The sequence below is a fragment of the Mastomys coucha genome, unplaced genomic scaffold (assembly GCF_008632895.1).
Source record: "Mastomys coucha isolate ucsf_1 unplaced genomic scaffold, UCSF_Mcou_1 pScaffold21, whole genome shotgun sequence".
Lineage (NCBI taxonomy): Eukaryota > Metazoa > Chordata > Mammalia > Rodentia > Muridae > Mastomys > Mastomys coucha.
The window spans coordinates 149,248,220-149,257,816 of NW_022196904.1; the positions used below are offsets into that span (position 1 = coordinate 149,248,220).

Sequence of the window (9,597 nt, forward strand, 5' to 3'; positions counted from 1 at the left end):
ACATATACCACTCACATACATATACCACACATATATACCATATATACCACTTCTACACATATACCATAACCCTCACACACATACACCACACACACACACACACACACACACACACACACACACATACCAATTGAGTTCTTGCCCTTATGACTAATATAGGACTTGACCCCACCCTGATAGCCTCAGTGTAGGAAGATTTAAGGGACCAGGACTGAACTGAAGAAAAAGACCTGTTATTTCTAAGTTTTCATACCAAGGGGAAACTTAACTGTTCAGAATAGTGAGTTCAAAACCAAGAAAACCTTGTTCATGTAGAGGACATAAGCTCTGACCAACCTAGAGACCACTCTAGTTGTATTTGGGAGGTTAGATGTCACAGACTGAACAGAGAGGCCAGTCCTAGGAGTCAAACATCCCGCTGGTCCAGCAGAATCTGTTACTTGGCGGCTGATGGCTTGGCTTCAACCTAGTGACATACATCATTTTGTTAGACCCAATTTTAACAGCGTTCAGATGGGCTTAGTGATAGCTCTATCATTGAGAAGTTTAGTCTGAAATTATACATAAAGTACATAGCACAGAAGTGGCTGGCATCATGTAACAATTGCTTTGAATATTGATTCCATCACAAAATAGAAAGAAATCACAACAAACAGTTAATAAAGCCTTGATCAGAAAATCTATAAAGGCTCTGTTTTTGCACATCCTTGAGATACTTTAGCCATGCCATACCTTTGATTTTTCTAACTATTAATGAAGACAAACTCAGACACAGGTATCCAGATCATGTGATACTTCCTTCCCCTTGTGTACACTTAGCTGCAAAGAGTTAGTGTGAGATCTTTGAGAACCACCTGTCCAAAGCCCAGCAAGGACAATGCCTCTCTGTCTAGTCCCAGCTGCAGATGGCTACTCCATCCGTCATCCTCACAGTATCCATCTCATCATTGTGGCATCCAAGATCTGTTTGGCAGGCTCACTGCAGGGTGCATGGAATCAGTGGAGACACACACTTAACTGTGATGGATGCCAGTCTTTTGACAATTTCTCCTGCCAGACCCTTCCATCATTCCTCAGCCTTGCTTTCTTGACTGTCTAATAATGTCTCTGAATTATCACAGCCCCTCGATAGACTGACTGGCGGAGATGTCTTTTGTCACTGCCATGTTTGGAAGGGGTCTTGTCTGGCTCACCCCTCTTCCTTTCTTAGCCTTGGATGCATCTTTACATGTTGCTGTCACCATTCCTCACAGCAGGGGCTGTTTCAAGGTAAATAAAAGGGATATTATAATCAGCTTGTTTTGGCATATGCTTGAAATCCATTTGCAATTTCTCACTAGGCTGGTAGGATGAATTTAAAAACATATTTACTTCTTTGGGTTTTTTTTTCTATTGCCTATCACATTTTTAAGAATACTACATTTCAGACAACTTTAAATACTATGCTTACCTGATGTCTAGCATCTGATGCTGATCATGGAAGACTTCCAGCGTCAACCTATGGAACCTCACTCTTCCCATCCCATTCCCACTCCTTAGTTTCTGCTCCATGCTCACAGTGTACTCTGTGAGGGGCTATTAGCAGAGGACAAATTCAGGTGGGTTTGTGAGTCCTCTGTTGCGATAAGAAACCTGCAACTGAAAGTCAGAGAGAAGCAAAACTGAACATTTAGTCTTCCTTTTTTGAACAATGAACAGCTCTGTTATTGGATACTACCCAAAGAGACACTGAAAAGCAGAATAGACATGCTCAAATACATTTCTATCATACCCGATATTTACTCAAACCCTCAACCTCTTTTTATCTTTTTGTCCTGCGTGGTTCATACCAATGTAATTACCATCTGTGGTCCACCTCCTTCACTTCCCATACTACATGCAAGCTTTCTTGTAGTATATTGCTTGGATTTCTTTTTACCAACAAATAATATTCATTTGCAATGGATGCACGACATCTTATCAGTTCATCAGCTGATGGAGATTTTTATTGTGAACATTTTTGCCACTATGAATAATGCTACCATTATTATTTGCTTTATAAGATTTTGTGTGCATATTAATATGTGTTTTTATTTCTCTTGGGTGCCCGGGAATAAACTGTAAGGTTATATGTCACTTGTTGGTATAAATTTTAATTAATTGTCAGACCATTTCCCAAGCAGCTGGACTGTTTCAATTTCCATCAGTCATGTGCTAGAGTTCCAGTTATATTCTTGTCAGCACTCATAATTATTGCTTTCATTCCAGCCATCTCCATAGGGATGAAGTGCCTTTTTGCTTTTGATTTCATTAATGTCCACTGATGAGCAGCATTTTGGCATGTTTCCATTAGCCACTTATACCTCCTTGGAGAAATGTCTGTCTGAATCTTTTTAATGTCTTTTTATCATTGGATGGTTCATTACATACTTTTTTTAAACATTTTATTTATTTTATATGTATGAGTGCACTGTAGCTGTACAGATGGCCGTGAGCCATCATGTGTATGGCTGCTGGGAATTGAACTCAGGACCTCTGCTTCCTCTGGTCCCACTTGCTCCAGCATAATACACTGTAGCTGTCTCCAGACGCACCAGAAGAGGGCGTCAGATCTCATTATGGGTGGTTGTGAGCCACCATGTGGTTGCTGGGATCCTAACTCAGGACCTTCGGAAGAGCAGTCAGTGCTCTTACCCGCTGAGCCATCTCACCAGCCCCTCATTACATACTTTTAATGTAAGATACTTATAAGATATGTGTTATGTAAGTATTTTTCTCATTATCTTACTTTTTATTGCTGTGATAAAACACCATGAAAAGCAAACTTAGGGAAGAAAGGATTTCTTTGGCTTACATGTTTGGAGACTGTGATGGCTATTGCCAGGTGTTACCTTGACTATTGCTGGAATGAACTACAATCCAGAAATGGAGGGCACACCTGTGATCCAGATCTTGAGTCTGGAAAACACATGTTTTTGATCTACATCTTGACCAGGGATGACAAGTGCTTTTGATCCAGATCTTGCAGCATAGAGGCCATGAAAAGTTTAGGCTCAGACAAAGTGGTACAAGCCTTTAATCCCAGGAGACAGAGGCAAGCAGATTTCTGAGTCCAAGCCAGCTTGGGATAGAGCAAGTTCCAAGAACAGTTTAAATCCAGGTGTGGTGGTATACACCTTTAATCTGGGCCATACTTTCTGCTGGAGGCCTACCTAAGGACAATGGAAGAAGGAAGACTCACTCTTCTTTACCTGCTTGCACTTACTTGCCAGCACATCTGTTGGCACTAACTTCCTTAGGATCTCAGTTGATATAAAAGACAAGCTGAAACATCCAGCCACCTGAGACTGAGCAACTACTAGACTCTTGGAGTTCCAATTTGCAGCTGCCCATTGTTGAGTTGGTTGGACTGTATATTGTCATTCCAGTAATTTCCATTAATATATAGAGATTACTCCATAAGTTCTACGACTGTATAAAACACTAACTAATACAGAGTCACAGTCTACTGAGAAAGACACAGTCCACTGAAGTTCAGAGACAAAGTTCACTGAAGAAGGAACTCTAGGCATAAACCTGGAGATAGAATTCTGAAAGCATGAAGCTGGAAGCAAAAACTGAAGCAGAAGCCACGGAGGGGTGCTGCTTACTGGGTTCCTCCCGTGGCTTGCTCTGTCTACACTACTATATCACCCAGGATAACCTGGCCAAGGGTGGCACCACCCACAGTGGACCAAACCCTCCCAATCATTAATTAGTAATGAAGAAAATGTTCCACAAACTTGTCAGAAGACCAATGTTATGGGGGCTATTTTTTCCTAAATTAAGATTCCATCTTCCTGGATGTATCTTGATTTCTACCAAGCTGGCAAAACCAACAAGCACAGCCATTTTAGTATATACTCTTTCAATTATTTCAGTCACATACAAAAATTTTTGATTTCAGTAAAGTCCAATAAATCTATGTTCTCTTTTATTGCTTATATTTCAGGTTTAATGTCTAAGCAACTATTGCCTAGTAGTCATGAATGCTATTTATTTAGGGGAAGTCTTTACTTCCCCTAAATCAATGGTTTCCAACTTTCCTAATAGTACAACCCTTTAGTACATTTCCTCAGGTTGTGGAACCATAAAATGACTTTGTTGCTACTGAATAACATTAATTTTGCTACTGTTATAAATTGTAATAGAAACATCTGATGTGCAGATATGTGATACACAAGCCCGAAGGGGTTGGGGTGCATAGGTTGAAACAGCTGTGATTTAATCTTTTCTATTTAGTCTAGGATCCATGGAATTAAGTGTTATATATTATGTCTGGCAAGCATCCAGTTTCCCTCCCTTCATTTATCCCTGTCTCTCCATTTCTCTCCCCCTCTCTCACTTGCCTTTCCTCTCCTTTTCACTCATTCTGTCCCTTGTTCCCTCTCTCTTCATTTTTAAGCCCTTACTACTTCTCTCTCTCTCTCTCTCTCTCTCTCTCTCTCTCTCTCTCTCTCTTTCTGTTCTGGGAATGGAGCTCAGGAACTCACACATGCTTTGCATATATTCTATCATTGAATTACACTCCCACCTCAAGATCATGCTTTTCTGTGTAATATATAATTTTTTCCTTTACTACGTTTATTAAAAAGATGACTTCTGTATTTAGTGGCCTCAGCAAGATTTATTCAAGGTGCCTTGACTTGAACATGATTTGTATTCCCCAAGGTTCATATGCTGTGGTTATTGATGGGTGGTAGACTTTTTGAGAGGTAATGTCTAGTAGGAGTTCCTTATTTCACTGAGAGATGCTCTCCCAAGGCAGTTCTTATTGAAGGCTTAAGTTCCTTTCCATGACTGTTACAAGAGGAGCAGGCTTGGCTTCTCTCTTCCTGAGGGCAGCATGTCCCTTCCTCAGTTTTGCAGATGGTTTGGCATTGCTATCTTCCATGAGGAGATGTAGCCAAGGGCAGACTCTCTACAGAACCTATGTTGTCTAGACAGCTTCAGTACTAAGAGTCAAACTAACTTTTTCTAAGTAGCATGAGTCAGATATTTCATTATAGTAATGGAAAGCTGACTAAGACAATGGGCTATCTCTCTATCCTCAATTATTATGGCGCTGATCTGTATGCAAATCCACTTCTTACTGCCTCATAGACTTGACTAATATAATTCTGAAGCTAGTTTTAGAATTGAGAAGTATGAGTCCTCAAAATTTTTTCTCCTTTTAAAAATCTCTCTGGCTATTCTATGTGACTCAAACCCTACATACAAATTTTGGGAACAGCTTAATTTCTGCAAGATAAATCAAAGCAAAATAGGTGAATTTAGTGGGGATTGTGTGAAATCTATAGATCAATTTGGGAAATATTGTCATTGTAATAACATTTAATATTCTGACCCATGGAATCAGATCCCTTTTATTTATTCAAGTCTGAGTTCTCTCAATAGTGATGCACAGTCTTTACAATATAAGCTTGTATGTTTTGTTAAAATTATTCCTTAATATTTGACCATTCTCCATGCTTTGTAAGTTAAAGTGATTAGGTAATTAGTTTAAAATTCAAATATATAAGTAAATGTACTTGGAAACTTGTTAGGTCTCAAAGAAATCCAGGATAAGTCTCACTCAATACCTGTGGTTCCTCCTAGCATGTCTCACTCACACCTACCCTAAACTTCTCCAGGGCCTGGGCTTTGCTTCCCTGAGCTACTGATCCCTATATAATGATCATCAGCCATTTGACTACATGATCTCATGGTTCCTGGCTGGCTCTGCATCTGTATCTCTCTTGGGCTTCTTGCCCCCATTCTCCCCTCATTTATCTCCAATGGCTTCGTTAAGACCTCTTGCCCACATCAGTCTGGACTCTTCTAGATGCCTTTTGGTGAGTTGTCCCTCATATCTATAATAAACTTTCATCACAGCCATACTCAGGAGCAATCATGTCCTTATTTCAGGATATAGGCTCATCCGATATCTACCCACCACATGATATAGTATATATGCAGGCAGATATACCGTTTGGATATTATGTACACTGTCAATGGATTTCATATGCTAAAAAATAATTTTAAAACAGGATCACATCAGATAATATGGGCTAGTCTTGAGCTCACTGTGTTGTACACGTTAGTAACATACTTTTGCCTCTACCCCTTGACTACTGAATTTCAGGTGAGAATATCCAGGTTTGACTAATATGTCTATATGTTACATATTTACTAAAATTTGACAATCCTCAAGTAAGGTTTCTTGCAAATATATACATGTCACATAACTTATTCAATTTTTTAATGTGCATTGTGGGAAATTTTCCTGGGAAGTCCTGAACCAATGCCTAGAACTCTGTGATATTTTTATTATAGCTTCTCATGTGCTGGGGTTACTGGCTTGACCCATCACACCCAGTTCTGTGTCATGTTTTGTCTTGTGTGTTTTGATGTTTAGTGAATGCATGCTCATAACAGTTAAGTATTGATGGACCAATTTCATCCTTATAGAATTAATCTTCACTTACTGACAGCTGATTGCTGTGCTGTTTTTGACAATGCCTTTGATATAAATTGCATACAGTCTTGTCCAATTAATGTCAGAGTCTTAAGAGCCTTCATTTGGACATATTTTGATTCAATCTCTGAGGTTTGTTGTGATCTCATGAGGCCTTTGTGCTGGGTTGTCTCTGGTAGACTAGAAGTCCCATGATACAGCTTTTCACTCTCACAGAACTTGTATATAGCCTCCTCATCCTTGCCACTGCCACCATCTCCATTGTTTTTCAGTGTTCTTAGACTTGAATGTCCTCAAAACTTGTTTCAAATAGAGGCAATTCCTTCAGAAAGCTCTGAGCTGGTATTGCCTCTTGCCTTTTCAAAAGCTTTGGGCACAGCCACTGCTAGACCAGCTAGACCAGGGAAAACCCCTGCTGTTCAAGTTATCTAGGGTGTGATGGCAGAGTTGTAACAACAGCAGTAACAGCAGTAGTGGTACATTAAGGGAAAACTTATTTCCTTCAGCTTAAGAAAATGAAATCTCTGGCCTGGGTGGGGATCCGACATTATAATTAGGTTAATCAATCACCTGACTGACAGACCACACCTCAAGAATGCAGAACCACCTTAAGCCATGTTAAAGAAGCTGGGGGAATAATTATCCCTTTAATGAGAAAATGTACTTTTCATTCCCCTGTTCCTACCTTTGCACAGTTGCTTACAGAGCAGCTTTGTAAGTCAGCCTGTTTTTCTGAATTACTCAAAAATTGTTAACTCTTCATTTTCTTCTATTTCTGTTCCAAACATGCCTTCCTATGGTACTTGGAGCTTCACAATTTTTTTTTGTAAGTGCCTTTCCTTCCCTATGGCTATTATACTCCCATACCATCTGTCTTAAACAGCCTAATTTTGTTTGTTTGTTTGCTTTTCCTTTTATAACTTCCATTCTCCTTCAGCCAGCCTGCTAAGATTCACAGCTTCTAGGTCCGGTTTTGTTTGTTTGTTTGGTTGGTTAGTTTTTATTGTTTGTTTGGTTTGTTTTTTAAACTCTAGTAACATTGTCTTTAAAGTTCTTTTATTAAAAAAATCTAAGAGCCTTATGAGAGTATTCCAGTTTCCCTGGTACCATGTGAGGACTCTAGAGGAACTTCCTAAATTTCTAGTTACAATGTCTAGTATTTCAACTTGTCTTTTGTGTGTCATGTAACCCATGGATGAGGTAACACAGCATACTACCTCGTAAAGCAGGAGCTGAGTAGAGACAGACTATTCTGACCTCTGTGCCACAGTCATCAGGAATTGAGCTGAAGGAGCAACTTGAGAAGTACTGGGGATCCACCACTCCTGGTGAGAGATCATATTCTTTAACTGATGAAAGCAGAGGCATCCTGTTTCCTTGGGTATAAGTCTAGAGTAAAATTTCTGTCAAATGGAAATAGGAATGTTAAGGGCCAGTTGACTCTTTTTCCCCTTCCTTTTCCTAAAGATGTTAGTCTCTATTCATGTCCCAAGCTGAGGGTCAACTATATTTTGATTTGTTCTTCTTCCATAACTTTGTAGTTTATACTTCATAAATTGTTTCCATTGTCTCATGACATGTTCCAAGAACTTACTGACCACAAAATGTTTCATGGTATGTTCTGATAACTGTCTGACCCACAGCATGTACCTTTCCCATGATCATAAAAACAACTGCAAAATTGCACTTTTGTAATCATTCGCTTGGTTGTTATAAAAAGGCCCTGCTGCTCTTAGTCTAGAACTCTTTATTCTTTTACTAAGGGAGACGGCAACTTTGGCCCAGCTGTAAATAAAAACTTTTACCTTGCAATGTCTCGGCGTTAGCTTCTGGTCTTTGACACCATGAAGATTTGGTGTCCCACTGAGGTCCAAGTGACCTGCCTGGGGTAGGAACTACCAGGGAATGGCCGCTGAGAGAAGTTTCTCATCCATTAGCTTTCCTCTTCCCTAAGGTCCTCAGTCTCCATTGGGTTGCAAGGTAAGAGGTCTCTGAGTTTTGTTTGTGTCTCATCTACATCATTTGTTCTGAGCCCGAAGCCAGGTTCTAGGTGGAATGTTGGATGCAGCAGTATTTCCTCTATTCAGTCATTGCCTAGATGAATGACCATCTGAGTGCCAAGTCTAATATTCATTTGGTTTGGGGAAAATTTGGACTTGGTCGAACTATTTTTGGTTAATTGGAGTTCAGCTATAGCCATGAGTTATTCTCTTCTGAACTGCCTTGGAGCCCTGAGCCCCCCCTGGTGATACTGAGAGCTGAAGAACTCAGAGAAGCCCAGCACTCTAGTATCCCTTAGCAGGGTTCCAAAGCCCAATTTCTCTTGATCAAACTCATGGACTCTGAACCAGAAGACTCCAGTTGCTAAATGTCTCTGTCTTGTCTTTTCTATTGTCTTTTTACTCTGTTTTCTGCTGTCATTTTGATTCTGTTTCTTGTCTTGTGCCTATACATGTCATCATACATTCTGATTCTAGGACTGAATAGGTGAATAACAGGATTGAAACACTAGGTCAGTTCAGAAATGGTGGCACTTTGGGAACATGGGATTTGATGGCAATATGTCACAGAGTGGAATACCCAGAGCTAGGATTGGAGCTCAGTTGGCAACTTTGAAGAAAACTCCCAGCCCCATATGGATTTCCTATTGCGGCTGAGCTTAAACTCTGTCCCCACACCCTTTAGCCATTTACTATGGCAGCTTATGATGTCACTCAGCTACTGATCTTACAACCCCCTCCCCGACTTTACCAAAAGGTTAGTTTTGTCTGTTGTATATGTATGAATAAATGGTGCATTCTGAGTGGTCTTCCTTCAATGTGAAACTTTACTGTGTAATTTCACTGTCTGTTTTATATGACTGGTCTTCCTTGAATGTGTAAGCTTACCTTTTCTCCTCCCACCAATGGAGGCTCAAAATTTACCTCCGGGCTTTCTGGAAAGTGAATTAAATATAGTAGGGATTCAAATGTCATTTGGATATGGATCATATAAAAGTAGTTTTATGATGTTCTACTTTATTGAAAAGCTGGCTCTGGAGTTGAGTCAGGGATTGCCCTTTTTAAGACCCAGGCATGTTTTCAAAATCTCTATGTCTGGGGTCAAGAGCTATAACAGGGAGT

General features: G+C 39.9%; 1 long non-coding RNA gene across 1 annotated transcript; it reads right to left on the minus strand.

The window, feature by feature from the left end:
• Window positions 1–328: 328 nt before the first annotated feature.
• On the minus strand, window positions 329–8,456 carry LOC116101113. Its single transcript, XR_004122784.1, has 4 exons — window positions 8,281–8,456; window positions 7,693–7,878; window positions 1,451–1,638; window positions 329–466 (listed from the first exon to the last, which is right to left on the minus strand). It is a non-coding gene; the product is annotated as an uncharacterized LOC116101113 (long non-coding RNA).
• Between the last annotated feature and the right edge of the window lie 1,141 nt (window positions 8,457–9,597).